The sequence below is a fragment of the Solanum dulcamara genome, chromosome 8, assembly GCF_947179165.1.
Source record: "Solanum dulcamara chromosome 8, daSolDulc1.2, whole genome shotgun sequence".
In the NCBI taxonomy this organism is placed as follows: domain Eukaryota; kingdom Viridiplantae; phylum Streptophyta; class Magnoliopsida; order Solanales; family Solanaceae; genus Solanum; species Solanum dulcamara.
Window position 1 is genome coordinate 76,437,622 of NC_077244.1, and position 15,530 is coordinate 76,453,151.

Genomic DNA, 15,530 nt, shown 5'->3' on the forward strand with positions numbered 1-15,530 from the left:
AATTATATATATGATCAGTGTTAGAAACTTTTTATGCTAGCAATCACATATGTCTGTTTTTTTATGCCAGCAATCAGATATACATGTTGTAGCAAGTATATATCCTATCTTATTTCAAGATGACAAATTCAACATTTTAGGAAATTGACATACCCTGTAACCTGATAATTTTAGGAATTCCCCTACACTGACAATGTATTTGCTTAAATTTTGTAGAAATAATTAAATGAATATCACCTTGATAATGTAACTCATCTTAATTCTAAGGTTAGTACCAAGTGAGGATTTGTGGAGCTCCAACATCACATAAGGTCTAGGGTTCCAGGTACTAGGTATGCCAATAAGGCGGGTTAGGGAGGAGGAAGTTTTGACTTACTAAGATATTGACCCGCCTTGTCCTGCCTCATTTAACATTTTTTAAAAAAATTGGCCTACCTTGTCCTTCTCTGCTAAGCCTTGCCCTGCCCCGCCCCGTTTAAAACTGCTTTCGATAAATATTTTCTAATCCCAATTCACTAATTTAGCTGAATTCAAGATTTGTTTTATCCTTAGAAAGGCAAAATCAACCTCTTTGAAATAAATTATTCTTTCTTGTTCTTTCACTGCAACAATAACTCTTTGGAATAAATTATTATTTCTTGTTATTTCACTGCAAAAGTAAGATGTCTACTAACTAAATTGTTTTGCTTTTGAAATGTTCAGAGTGAAAATTAAATCTTAATAATGTGTTGTCTTGAGAATAGTTGGCATATTGTTTGGTATTCATTTTACATCAGTAAATTAAAAATGAATTAACAGTTAGCAGATGAATTTCTTTTAATACATATGGTGTTATATGGTAAAGTACTTAATAGTTATATATGAATACATATGATGATATGCTTTAACATGTAAAGGTAACATAAATGTATTCTTGCAGTCATTTTGCTCGAATTTGCAGGCAAATGTTTTTAAGAGAATTCAAGTAAATGTTTTGCCCTTCCCTGCTCTGCCCCGCTTAAAAATTTTAGAAAATAATTTCTTCCCTGCTCTGCCCCGCCCCATTTAAGTGCTTCCCTGCCCCGCCCCGTTGAGAGTTTGCCCCGCCCCAATTGCCATTCCTTACATTAAATTATGGTGAAGAGAAATATATTAATTTAATAAAATAAATAAAGAGCAGTCATTGTTGTTAATAGACGTGTTACTAATTGAATTGTGATAGTTAATATGCCAACATAACTGCGAAAAATCCGGCCAACGTCATTGTTAATTAATAGTCTTTCATGAGTTTACCAATTAAGCGCATATCGCTGAGTTCTCTAATTAAGGAGATTTCATATTAGTGTTATAAAGCTAAATAAGAAAGGAAATCTATTTGTCTACCAAACTATTCCTTAATTTAATTAATTAATATTCTCTCTGTTTTAATATATTTGTCTTAATTTGACTGAACACAAGCTTTAATTTTATAAGGTAGGAATAACGTTGGTGTAACACCATATTTTTAGATTATATTTGTAGAATTGTAGTATTGAATATGATTTTTTTTTGATTTTTTTGCGTAAAAATAAAGATCTCTCGTAAAGAAAATCATAAAACTAAAAAAAAACTGTAAGAGGCCTACAAAACTAATTCTCCCTTTTGTGGTCTTAGATATGTCGTCAGTTGACAAATTAAGAAAAAGACATTTTAAAAAAAATATATTTTAAAAAAATTAGACAAATAAATTAAAATAAAAGGAATATTATATACTACCTTGCCGTAATTAACTCGAATGACCTTCGGAGTAAATGAAATCTCATTTTAACAGTTAAAGTTGAAAGGTGTCTAATTTGAATCCGCCAAGATATAATGTACTTTATTCTTACTTTCTTAGTAGGGTGTCACAGTTCAATTTTGGGTCAAATCAAATTGAAGAGCAAGAAAAACAGTTTTCATTTTCCCAAACCGAATCAAACGTTTAAATTCTTAGACCAAATTTTATTTTATTCTTAGAAGATGGTTCTATTGAATTCGTTTGCAAAATAAGTCGTACTTTTCACTTTTAAATGTCTTCGTGGGAATTTTTTCTAAGTGTTGTATTTTTAATTTTAATCGTTGTATTAGTTTTTTTTTCATTTCATTTATATCCTTAATGCATGACATCAGTGGCGGATCAAGGATTTTTATTAAGGGGGTTAGAAAAAAATATATAGTACTTAAGATTTGAATTTGGAACCTCAAGGTTAGTTTTGAACCCCTCAACCACTAAGCCAACATCTATTTTTTTATTCAAGAGGTTCAAAATTAATATATAGACATAAAAAAATTTAAAATACGTTATCTATATAATGTCACTTTTTGCCGAGGAGATTCAGGTGAACCCTCTGGATTACCTCTAGGTCCGCCCCGGCATAACATGCTCTTTTAGTTATAAGATTGAAGAAAGAAAAAGAAAAAAACTTTTGATACGTATTAGAATTACCTTTAGAACTTTTGATCTTAAGTATGTCATGATATTTTCATAAATGTAAGAGTAAGTACGTCATTCAAAGTAAATTAAAATAAAATGTTTAAAATTAAAAGAATATATATATATATATATATATATATATATATATATGAAAATGTTTCATTCTTTATGCAACATATTAGAAGGAGCGTGTCACGTAAAAGTGAGCAGGGAAAATGGTTACTTTAGTTTTTGTTTCATCATCATGACCTTTTCTCTAAGATTTAATTTTCATCCAGTTTGATACATTTATATTTGATCCCAACTAATTTGGATCCAAGCCACATGAGATTTATTAAAGAAGGAAGTGCTTTCGATTAAGCTATTTGGATTCATTTATCCTCCCGATTCAAACTTGAGACATCTAATTAAGAGTGAAAAGGATTCGCTCTATCCTATTGTGGTGGTCCATCATGACCTATTACTCAACTAAAATGATCAAATGACGATATAATAAGGAAAGAGGAGAAAAAGAATAACTAGTGGTGTGTTTGATACGGAGGAAAATGTTTTTCAATTTTTATATGTTTCGTTGGTAAATGTTTTGAGGAATATTTTCTCCGAAAAATGACTTCCTTAATAGAAGTAGGAAAAATAAGTACTATAAATGATATTTCAAGTTTATTATATTGTCTCCTTCCCCCAACCCCCAACCCTTGCCCATTCCACCCGAACCTCACTTCCCATCCCATTCCACCTTTAAAATATTTTTCAAATCACATATAAATATTTTTGAGATAATATTATTTTCCTTACTTACTAGTTACCCAACACTAAAAAATTATGTGACCCATTTATATTTGAAGGATATATTTTTCATGGAAAACACTTTCCTTGTGTCAAACACACTATAGAATATTATAAATTGAAGTGGAGAAATGAAAACTGTGATATTATGGAATTAGTTAAAGCTAAGAAACATGCATATACGCGTTATTGGTCTGGAAAAAGCTAAGGGTGAAAAGAAAGGTTGTGCTTGTGGGTGCCTGAGGCATAGGGTCCCCCTTTAGCCCCTAAATATAACGACATGAACGCAGTCTTCCATCAAAACATCATTTTCATCAGATTCCAATGGTAATACGTGTATCTGTGTCAAGTAGAGTCGAATTCAGAATTAAACGGATATTTATAGATTAAGTAGCTGTCATATTTACAATTAAAAAATTATTTATACATCAAATAAACGAGGTTCTTTTTTAATCTTTTAGAATATTGTTATGTTTTATTAAATAGAATTTATCATAGAATCGGCCATGTAAATCATGTGAATTATCCCGGTGATTGTGGTCCGTGGAGGAAAGAATTACTCTGCATTTTGTCTATATTCTTTTTTAATTGCTTTTGGAAAGAGGGGCGGGCTGCCTTAATTTTTTGACAAAATATTATAGAAGATTTCATTATTTGATTTTGGATTTGGATCTTAAATATAATATCTTTTTAAAGTGGGTTAAATGGGTGTAGGTCGATGAAATTTTGATTTGAAATATTTATAGGGCATGTTATATATTATATTTGGATGACTTTAATTTGAAAATTATTAGAAAAAATGATATATATATATATATATATATATATATATATATAATTACAATTCACTTTTTGTGCTTATATCTCCGTACTAAATAAATTTAAAATTTTTATCAAGTGTGGTTGAAGAGTTGTTTGGGTGTACCCCTCTCTCCAACACGTCTAAGTTGTTGTATATTCAACATCCTACTCTTTAATGACAAGATGATTGATGATCAATAATAAGAGTTTTTTCTTCCTAGAAATAGCGCTCTAATTATCAAACTTAACCTATCTCATCTCCTTATTGGAGATATCTGTCAAAAATACATAAATTACTTTGATGAATAATTTTCACCCCTAGGACAATCATTCAAGAAATTAACTTTATTTTAATTTGTTGTATCTGGTAGCCTAACTTATATTCCAAATTATTAATTCATATTTATTTGGACGATTATCTGTTATTATCCTTTAAATTCTATATAATTTTTCAGACTAGATAGACGTCAACCTGCTATATGATCTAATGACATTGCAACCATATATTTTTTTTAATTATCGATATATAGAAGTTAAATTAACTCTATCGGGTAATATAACAATTTGAATGCTGCTAAAACTAAAGCATGTATGAAATGAAGGTCATGCATTTGACGTTTGATCGACACTTTAAAAGATTGTGTATATACCAAATTGGATCATGCACGTGCATGTATATCAAAATTCTATTATTTTTTCCCCATCAACTTTCTGTTTTTAAAATTTCTCAAAGGAATCGTATAATTAGACGCGTAATTATCTGTCCTGGAGAAAAAAAAAAACGTTATATTAATGCATGATTATGAAGATGGGATCTGCTGAATTAATTAATAAAAAAGCATTTAGTGGTGTTAGAATCTAATTCCCTTCACAGACATATGGGCTTTTCCGCAATTCCACGCAAAAAAGCTTACCCTTTATCATGAATTATATTGCAGACATATATATAGTTGGAAAGCTAGACCCCTTGCAGCTTTACTATATATTAATAAATAAACATTATCATAAATAAATACTAACATTATTAGCTTGTTACAAATTAGAATGAGAATACTTATATATGTATTTCTCTTAATTAATAGTATATTTTAAAAATTACTCTACTTTCCATAAGCAACTTTTAACATCACAAAGAACTTGAATATTTCTGAGATTTCTTTTCTTTAACATTGGGCTAACTCGACTTTAAAAATTAATTTAAACTTTAAACCATTGAGGTAAGACTCCAACAAATCTCGCACGTTCAAAATTCGACATCTAAAGCATGAAATATATAAGATGACTCAATATCGGATAAATAAATTTGAATAGGTCTGATTTTAATATTATAATAAAAAAATAAATTTTGAGTCTAATTTTCATGTTGATGTTCACATCAATACTGGAGTAAGTTGAAAAAAGGGGACTAAAAGAAAAAGAAAAATCCTATCTAGCTCCTTTCTAAAAAAGAAATATACCTTTGTTGAAATCCAATTTTGACCAATCCATAATTACTTTTCAAATTGCTATCTTAATAGATAGATATTTTTCAAAATTATTTCTTTATTAGATAAATAAATTTATATTTAGTTTTATCCAATAAATCGTATATTTTGACATTCACAATTTACAATATTTTGCTATTCATAAATATTATTACTTTTATCTTTATCATTTTTATTCTTAATTAAAATAATGAGCTTCATACGTTCGAATATTTTTACATGTCTATTTAGTATATATTATGTATATGTGTGTATTTTTTTTATATAAAAAATATTATTTAACTAAGTTTATTTTATAATCTACTTATTTTATTGTATATATATATCACATATCTTATATACATATAAAAAGTTATTACTTAATTAAGTTTATTATATATTTTACTTAATTATATTAATATGTATATTATACATCTATTTTAGTACGTATTATACATATACGTGCATTATATATATTTACATGGTATATACATGAGTATTTACTTTATATATAAAATTTTAGTTGATAAAGTTTATGATTTTACTTATTCTATATATATATATATATTATGGTTATTAATTAGATAGCAATTTATTCAGTTTTCCTCCATTTTATTTTAAGCATAGTTCTTTTTATTCACTTTATTAAAATTCTAGCCAAATAGCTTCCAATTAATTATAATTCTAGCCTAATTGAATTTAAAGTGGTCTAATTTTAAATTCATCTTTCAATCACATTCATTCATTTATACTAATCAATGACCACAATTTAATCCCTCATTATTCCCCTATTTCTAATTACTCACACCCTAAACCTAAAGATTTTGGGATTTTTTCATTTGAGCATCTTCTCCAAAAGAGAAGAACAAATCCGCTGCCTCCTCTCTCTCTATACTCTCCGCGTTTGCTCCTTTCTCCGGCGAAGTCTCGCCGTAGAGATAAGCCGCCGCCGCCGCCCTCTCTCCCTCACCACACATGCCACCGCCTCCCTTCTCTCTTCCTCACTGCGCCACCATCACATCTCACCATGAACACCGCCAGCTGCTCAACGCAGTGTTGACATCCAATTTTGACCCTCCACAACACAAATTAGCTATCAAGTTTTTTTTAATTTCGAACATTTTTTAAATAATTAACTTTTATAAAAAACAAAAATATTTTCATGTTATTCTTAACTATTTTTATCTTTTTATAAATTTTAGTATAATATACATATTTCTATATAACTATATCTTTTATTACTATTTATGTGGTTATTCGAAAATCATCTCAAAAGATTTTATTTTTTACTAAATACAATGTTAGTTAGGTTAGTTTAATTATAGTTTGTATTTTTAAAATTTTTAGTTTTTTCTAAAAAAAAAACAAACTTCTCCAACATCGAAAATGTATGAAAATTTGAGGTTTTTGGAGCCTATATAAAGGCTCATATTCTTGATAAGAAGGGAGAAGAAGTAGGAGGTTTTTTAGCCACCCAAAGTTAGAAATTTTCTTAACTTGGCTAGGATTTTGGACTCTTGTCCCCAACTTAAAAGTTGTGAAAATTTCTAACTTTCAATCTATATTTTTCTTCAAGAAAAATAGGAGATTGAAGTCGAAATTTAGGCTAAGAACAGTGTTTTTATAACATCAAATCCACGAAGGTTTGAGTCTAAATTTTCAATTTTTCTTTTGTGGATTGGAGTTCCATCAAACTTTTGGGTGGTGGTGAAGTTGTCTTTCGATCGTCGTCTTTAGTCTCGCTGCCCGAAAAGAGGTAAAATCTTTTCTCAGCTTTATTTTATTTAATTATTTCATGTTTTATATTTAGTTGATTCGTAGTCTTATTTTTTTTAGTTAGCATGTATTAAGAATAATTAGATTAATGATAGAAATTTCTTATAGTTAGCATATGTTAGGATTAATTAGTTATCATGTGTTAAGATTATTTTATTAAAGATCTTAGTTTTGTTAATTATTTTTCCAAATAGTTTTTTTTGACAATATAGATTTTCATGTTTTTAATTTCTTCTTTTAACATGATTTAGATAACAAAAATAGGCTTAAAGTTGTTATTTGATTAGAACTTTAATGGTCTAATTGATTTAATTCCTTCTTTAAAATTTGAGCTAGTATAACACACATATTAAATCCGTGTTCTTTAGTTACTTGAATATATTTCTTCTTTCCTTTCATTTGTCTACATATATACATGTTGTTAGTCACTTCTACCTTAAAATGAGTAAATATTTCTGTAATTTTATTTTGATGCATGTGATATCAATTCGAGTCCATCTTTGGACTCTATCCTTGCATATCATTGAGTTTTGAGTCTCCCATCATCTTGCTCGAATTGTTGGAAAGTTGATACATGAAAAGAAAGCTAATATATATGGTTTAAATATTGATATTGGGTGGTATACATGGAATAGAGGTGGAAAACAATATTGTATACACTGATATACAGTATTTATACAGTCCGATATGTAAGAAAATAATGTTGTATATACTAATATACAGTGTATATAGAGTTTGATATATAGTGATATACAGTAAATACAGAGAAAAAATAGGTGGTATACTATGTGTATACAGTTCGATATACAAAAATAATATTGTATACACTGTATGCAGCATATATATAGTCTGATATACAGTGTATATACAACTGTGATAGACAATGGAATTGTGCTTAAGCCCAAAACGAAGATGGCCCAACAACTTAGTACAGGCGTACAGAAACTAAGTGTCGGGCCATATTTTCATGTGTTATTTATTGTTTATTTATATTGATTCGGGTTGTAATAATTTATTTACTTATGTTATTTATGCTTGCTTAGATATTAATTTCAATTTGTTTTAACTTAATTAGACTCCACTAAAGATAAATCAATTCATGTTAATTTACTCTTTAAATGATTTTGTACCTTTACGTAGTCATTTGATAAACTTTTACTTTTTTTTTATATACATGTATATTATTTTCAATGTTTAAGTTTCATCATTTTTTCTAAAAAATAATTTTAAAGTCTTCATTTTCTCTTAAATTAATATTTTTCCAAAGTTAGTCAAATAATTTTCAAATTGTCGGACAACCGCATATTAGCGGTTATTTTAAGTGTTAAAACCTTTTTAAAATAGTAATATGAACCTCATATCTTTTTCTCTGAATTTTTAAGACTTAAATCTGTTAGGGTCTTTTAAATTAAATTTTCTTAATTTCTTTAAACAATTAAGTGGCGACTCTTCTTTTACTAAAAATGATTTTTTCTCTATAAAGTTGAAATTAATTTTTAAACTGTCTATTTCCAACATAACACGCAGAAGCCATGGCTACACTCCTTCTCCCTCCGCCTCTCTCTTCTCCAGCGCCACCAACTGTCCAGTAGTGCCGCTCCTCCACCATCGCCATCTTCGCCGAGGAGACAAATAGCCTATGCACCTCGCTCCTTCTCTCCCTTTCTCGATCTATCCAGCACCTCACACCACCATCTCCCTCGCTGGCCAGCAACCAAGAACGAACCACCAACAAAGACTAAGATCAGCAGCGCCGGTGAAGTCATCTACCTCCGTCTCCGACGAACAAGCAACCATCGTTGTTCTCCTCTATGTCTCTCCATCGGAAAAATCACCAACGCCACTGCTCCTCTCCCTTCCACTGTCCAGAGAAATGACTAGCCACTCCATTCTTCAACACAAAGAAGAAAAAATAAAAAGAGACATATCCAATAGAATGGAGTTGAAAATTCAGCTCCTATGTTGGTAAAGATGGATCTCTACAGATCCTCTCCGGTATTGTCGTTCTAAATTCTTTATTTAAATTTTATTTGTTGAGATTGATTTATCTACGGATCTAACATAAATTTAATGGCGTTTCTTGTTATGTAAAAATCATGAGTTGTTAAGTTTAATTTTGCCTACGGATCTAATATGAATTTCGTGATGATGTTTTTCATGTGAAAATCATGAAATTGATGAATTTTGCCTTAAGTTTAAGTTTAGTGATTTTGTTTCATCTGTGATATAGATCTTTGGAAATATGATATTGAATTTATTTTAAACATTTATGTTAAAGTTGTAATATTTTTATATTTTGTTTGGATCCACACATTTATTTTGTTTGCTTGTGAAATCTGAAATATTATTACACTGTTGGAAGTTTGAAATTTTGTTTGAATACTTGAATACTTCTTTTAATTAAGTTATATAGCCTCTTATCGATTATTAGTAAACCCTTTTTAACATGAGTTTTGAGACTTTTTGACAATATTGGTTGTCTTTTAGCTTGACTTTCTCATCATTTTGAATTGATCTGAATTGATTTGGTTGCTGAAAATTTTGACCGATTGTGCTGTTAAAAATCTTGGTTGATTTTATTGGTGAAAATTTTGTCACCTCCCTTTAAAATATATTTCCTTACTATGACTTATTTAAAAGAAAAGTCTGGCTAAAATGGGGATGAGCCATTTTTTTTGGATTTTTTTGTCTTGCTTGATTGTCTTTTATCACTATAAAAGAAGAACACACAGAGAGAGAGAGGAGAGAACAAGAACATAGAGAGTTGAGAAAGAAAAGAGAATAAAACATTTTTACTTTACATTTCTTATATCTCAAACGAAAACAAAAACAATAAGAAAAGTTTTTCTTACATGCTTTAATATTCTTTTTCTAGTTCTTGGCATCGCAGTTCAGATTTTATTTGCTTATTCTTCCTAACTGAAGCATCTAGGTTAGTCTCAACATTTTCTTTAAATGTGTGGGTCTATTATTTTAAATGTGTTATTATTTTGTTTGATTTTTTTGTTGAGAAGAGAATTATATAATCACGATATATCTCTATAGTATTTGTAAATTGCTCGTATTCTTTTTTTATGATTCAGCGGGTTTGAACTTCAAAGTTCAAAGTCATGAAGCGTCATCTGGAGATGGAAAGTTAGGATGCCACTTTTCGCTTGACATTTGATCATTTATAGTATTTTATTTACTTACTCCGTTTATCTGGTTTGTAATAATCTTGTAAACTATACTCTCTATAATAATAAATTAATTGGAGACTGTCTCAAGCAGTGGCAGACTCACCTTATGCCGAGGGGGTTCAAATTATTTTATTTACTTACTTCGTTTATCTGGTTTGTAATAATCTTGTAAACTATACTCTCTATAATAATAAATTAATTGGGGACTGTCTCAAGCAGTGGCGGACCCACCTTATGCCGAGGGGGTTCATCTGAACCCCCTCCTACGGAAAATTATACTATTTATGCATGGTTAAAATAATTTTTTATGTATATAAAGTAGACGTCGAACCCATTTTGACTAGCTCGTGTGTCTACTTATTTAAATTTTGAACCCCCTATTTAAAATTTTGGGTCCGCCACTGGTCTCAAGGGGGATAGAGAATAGAGAAAGGAAGAAGAACACATAATTCTTTCATTTTCTATGTCAACACCTCATATTTCATAGGACAAAAAGAGAAAAAAAATATTCATTGCTCTTAAGTTCTTTTCTTTTTTTCATTTTTGCTACTCCGTTACTTGCTTGGATCTCAGATATTACTACTACTTTCTTTTACATAGTGATACAACTCCCGCTAACTGGTTAGTAATTCTTTTCCTATTTTTATTATATAGTCTTTACTTTAAGCTCTTACATAGTATATCTGGTTAAATAAAATATGGAGAGTATCCAGATTAGTCTCTACCCTTCCTTATATGTGTATTATTCTATTGTGTTTTAGATGTATGTGCTATTATCTTCTCTGTTTATATGAAAGCTGCATGATTGTTGCATATTTTGTTATTTGGTATTTTGTTTGTATTTCTTTATGGCTTAGCAGGTTTTGAACTAGAGCTCAAGACACAGAGTGTTTGCCCGATTGAAAATCACATCGGAAAGATTTATTTATTTAGATTCTTCTCTTTATGTGTATTTCTTTCTATAAAGTATTGCTCTATTTGGTTCTGTGTAATGTTGTAAACAATCTCTATAATGAAATAATTTAGGAGACTATCTAAAGGGGAGGGGGGACTTACGTGCTACTTGCATTTATTGTATTTTATCATAATTTGTGTATGTGTGCTAGATAAATACACCTATAAGAATTAAATAATTTTAGTTATTAAAATCATGCCTTTATTGTCATGCTTAGATAATTTTAAATGATTTTTTTTCTTATAGTTGCCACTAATTTTAGTTGATTAAAAGAAATCAATCTTTTGTTTGAATGATGATAATGTAATCTGGACATCACCCATTTGTCTATCATCAATTGTCTAATTTTAACATATTTTAACCCTTTTAAGTAGTTATCAAGTAATATGCTAGTTTCCTTTGTTGTTTTGTTTACTTTGAATCGCCAACTATTAGGTTAGTAAAGTCATAATTAATTTAGCTTTGTATACGTTTCTGCTTAGAAAAAATGCCAATAGGATTTAATTCTATTTTTAATATGTTAAAATTATATAGAAGTCATGCCCATTTAATTATATTTTGAGCATATTATATATAAAAATCATGCCTATTTAATTTAATTATATTTTTGAGTATATTATGTGTAGAAGTCATGCCTATAGGATTTGAATAATTATTTATCATATCATTTTATATTGAAACCGTGCCTACAACATTTTAATAAATATTTTAGCATATAATTGTATTAGAAAGTATGCTTACTATTTTTCATAAATTTTCAATATATTGTTAGAAATCATGCTTATAGGATTTTAAATAAGATTTCGCAATGTTATTTTATAAAGAGATTATGCCTATGACATTTTAATAAATTTTTAACACAATATTTAGAAATCATATCTATAGTATTTTAATAAATTTTTGGCATGCTATTAACTAAAAATCATGTTAATAGGATTTTATAAACATTATTAGTTAATAACTAAAATTGTCAAGCATGCCTTCTTTTATTACAATCACCTTAGTAATTAAAATTGCCCCATATGTCTAAATAATGAAATTTGCTTCCATGTTATTCAAGTTTTTATATTTATGATACATACGTTTGATTGTGTACGCACACACGGTAATTTTTATAACTTTCCACTATTTATCTGTGTTTTCAAGCATGTTAATTAATTAATCTAGAGACTTACTTGAGATTCTATGTGCTAAATGCTCGTCATATCTGTTTTGTTTGACGATGTGTCTAATTAGTATGCCTATATTTTCTTTAGTCTAAAACCTACCCTAATAGCACGTCCATTGCCTTCTGGATATTAAGTTGAGACGTTAGACACCTTTTAGGACGTTAATTTTTATTATTTCTTTTAGATCGCTTTAGGATTATAATAATAAATAAACCTAGAAGGGGTAGGGGTAGATTGACGCTTCGAAAATGATGGAAGTTGACCCGAACAGAAAAACGATAAAACACTATATTTTTGTCTTCCGATTAATAAGCCGACGCTGATCCGAAGAATATGAAAACATGAATATTTTCATCCCATCTACTTTTAAATATTTTTGTTTGTATATATTTGGGGTAATTTAATATTTTAAAAAACTAGAATGATTCTTTTTAGGCATCACTAATTTCTATTATTCTGCTTGTCTTTACTCTTATTTAATTAGTTGACGATATTTACTTATCTTGTATTAATTCTAACATTAATTATTCAGTTTAACTTAATTAAATCACTTGAAGAGAGACCATTTCTATGATCATTCGTTTAATTTAAATGATTTATTCAAATGATCCCTCCTTTATTTAATCGTTTTCATACCAAGTCTATTTCTCTTGTAAATTATCCTAAATGTTTTAAAGTTTATATTTCTTTCAAATTGTTTAATGCCCGGTTATTGTTAAACACATTTTTCCAGAGTTAGTCAAAATCAGAGTTTTCAAATCGCCGGAATAACCGCGCGTTAGCGGCCACTTTGAATGCTTAACACCTTCTCAAAGTGAGAATAAAAACCTCGTACCTTTTTCTCTGAATTTTTAAGACTTAAATCTGTTAGAGTCTTTTAAATTAAGTTTTCTTAATTTCTTTAAAAAATTAAGTGGCGACTCTTCTTTTCTAAAATTGATTTTTTTCTCTATAAAGTTGAAATTAATTTTAAACCATCTTTTTCCGACATAACACCCTTTTGTTCTGCCCTATTTCTTTGGAATTGATAATTACATGTAAAATAAGATGAGGATTTGGTAAAAATATGTTAAATGCAAGAGAGAGAGTATTTTTTTGTCCTAATGGAATTGATTCTAACTTCTATACGTACCTTAATATATTTGTTCATATTATCTTTCTCACAACTGCAAAACTAGAGTATGATGCCACATTTATCAATTGTATAGTGACTTTGTTGGTTTTTTCTAAAAAAAAATAAAAATGGGGCAGCAAAAAATGGTTAAAATAACTTTCAATGAATTGAAATAACTTTCAATTACTTTTCAATAATTTTATTAAGCATTGGGAGCTTTAAATAGCCAACATAAAACACATAATCTGAATATTTTGAAATTTAAAACAACCTAAAATATCTCAATAGTTCAAACAACTTAACTAAAATTCAAAATTCAAATTTATCTTAAATTAAATAATTTATTTTGCTAAAAACTACTGTAGTAACTAAAATCAAATTCAACAAATTATTTTATTCCTAAATAATATTCTAAAATTTTCAATACAATTTAAACCATATTATTCCAAATTAATTAGAGCATAATATTTGTAAACTTTACCTTATTATGTCGACATAATTATACATGCAGACTTCGTAATACCAAAGGTTCGACCTTACAGATGTCCTTTACTATTCACAAGCTCACACACTCGAAATTTTCGAATAGATCTGAGGCAAAAATTATTAATTACCACATGTACGGTGGAAATAATCTGTCCATTTATTAATTTAGATCATAACCACTTAATTAAGTCTATCTAAAAGTTGAGCTGATTAAGTGCTAAGTATATAGCTTAATTGCCTGATGAGGTAACCTTGGTATTCTACCACTAGAGCAACGTAACCTTCTCCGTCGATTGATGCTATTGACTTATTTCTAAGAAAACATTAAAATTTAATAAAAGCACTTTTTCAATTTATAGGAAATCAATGGAAAACATGATTATTTTTGTTTTTGTTCTTGTGAGGGTTCTATGTGGGCATCAGTGTTCTTAAAAGATGGATAGATATACTGATTAAAAGTGGTGAGAATGATAGAAATAGAAATGAAAATGTATATGAAAAACATTAAAGCAAACTATAATAATTGCACATGCAATGGCATTTACGATAGACACAACACATGTAAGTACTACTGGGCACTGGCCACTTTAATAGGTCATATATTGAAATATATCACATTTGATATTATTATATGAAGGAATCCTTGAAAGTGAATTTTCAAGCATTTTCTGATCGACTCTCTGCCTTTTGAGATGATCTTTGTGTTTTTTTCACCACAAATGACCAACTAACCTTATATTATCAACTCTACATTAATTGCATTGAATTGTGTGCCTGTGTATTATACTTAATAATATCTTTAACAGGTTGCAACTTGCATCATGTGTGAGTCGAATTCTATTTATGGACCACTCATATAACAAAAATAAATTATGAAAGTCTTTGGTAAAGACTCAATGAGTCATATCTTGATTTTGCATGTTTTAATACATGGAGTATTAAATTGATGTTGTTTTACAAATATAATTATGTCTTGAACACATTGTTGGGAGTAGAAATGCATTATCTGCAGCTGGATAGAGCTTGGGCCTTAATATACATTGAACAATATAAGAGAATACGCTACTACTAAATAATACTATTAATACTGAGAAACGGAAAAGAGGAGGTTAGTCCCCTCCCTTTCCCACATCTATACTCGGCTACCTACTAGCTTTCCACCCTAATCCTCAACCTCCATACCTTCCTATCTAGGATCCTACCCTAATCCAGTCTAATCACCTCCCCATGTTCTTTCCTTGGCTCAAACTGATTTCGAGAATTGTAAATTTTAACTGTTTCCAGTTGAATGTGGAACAGGTTCATTAAGCAAGTAACAACCTGCTAAAGTGGATTTTCGACTATTGTGACTTCCAAGCAATCTTATTGAG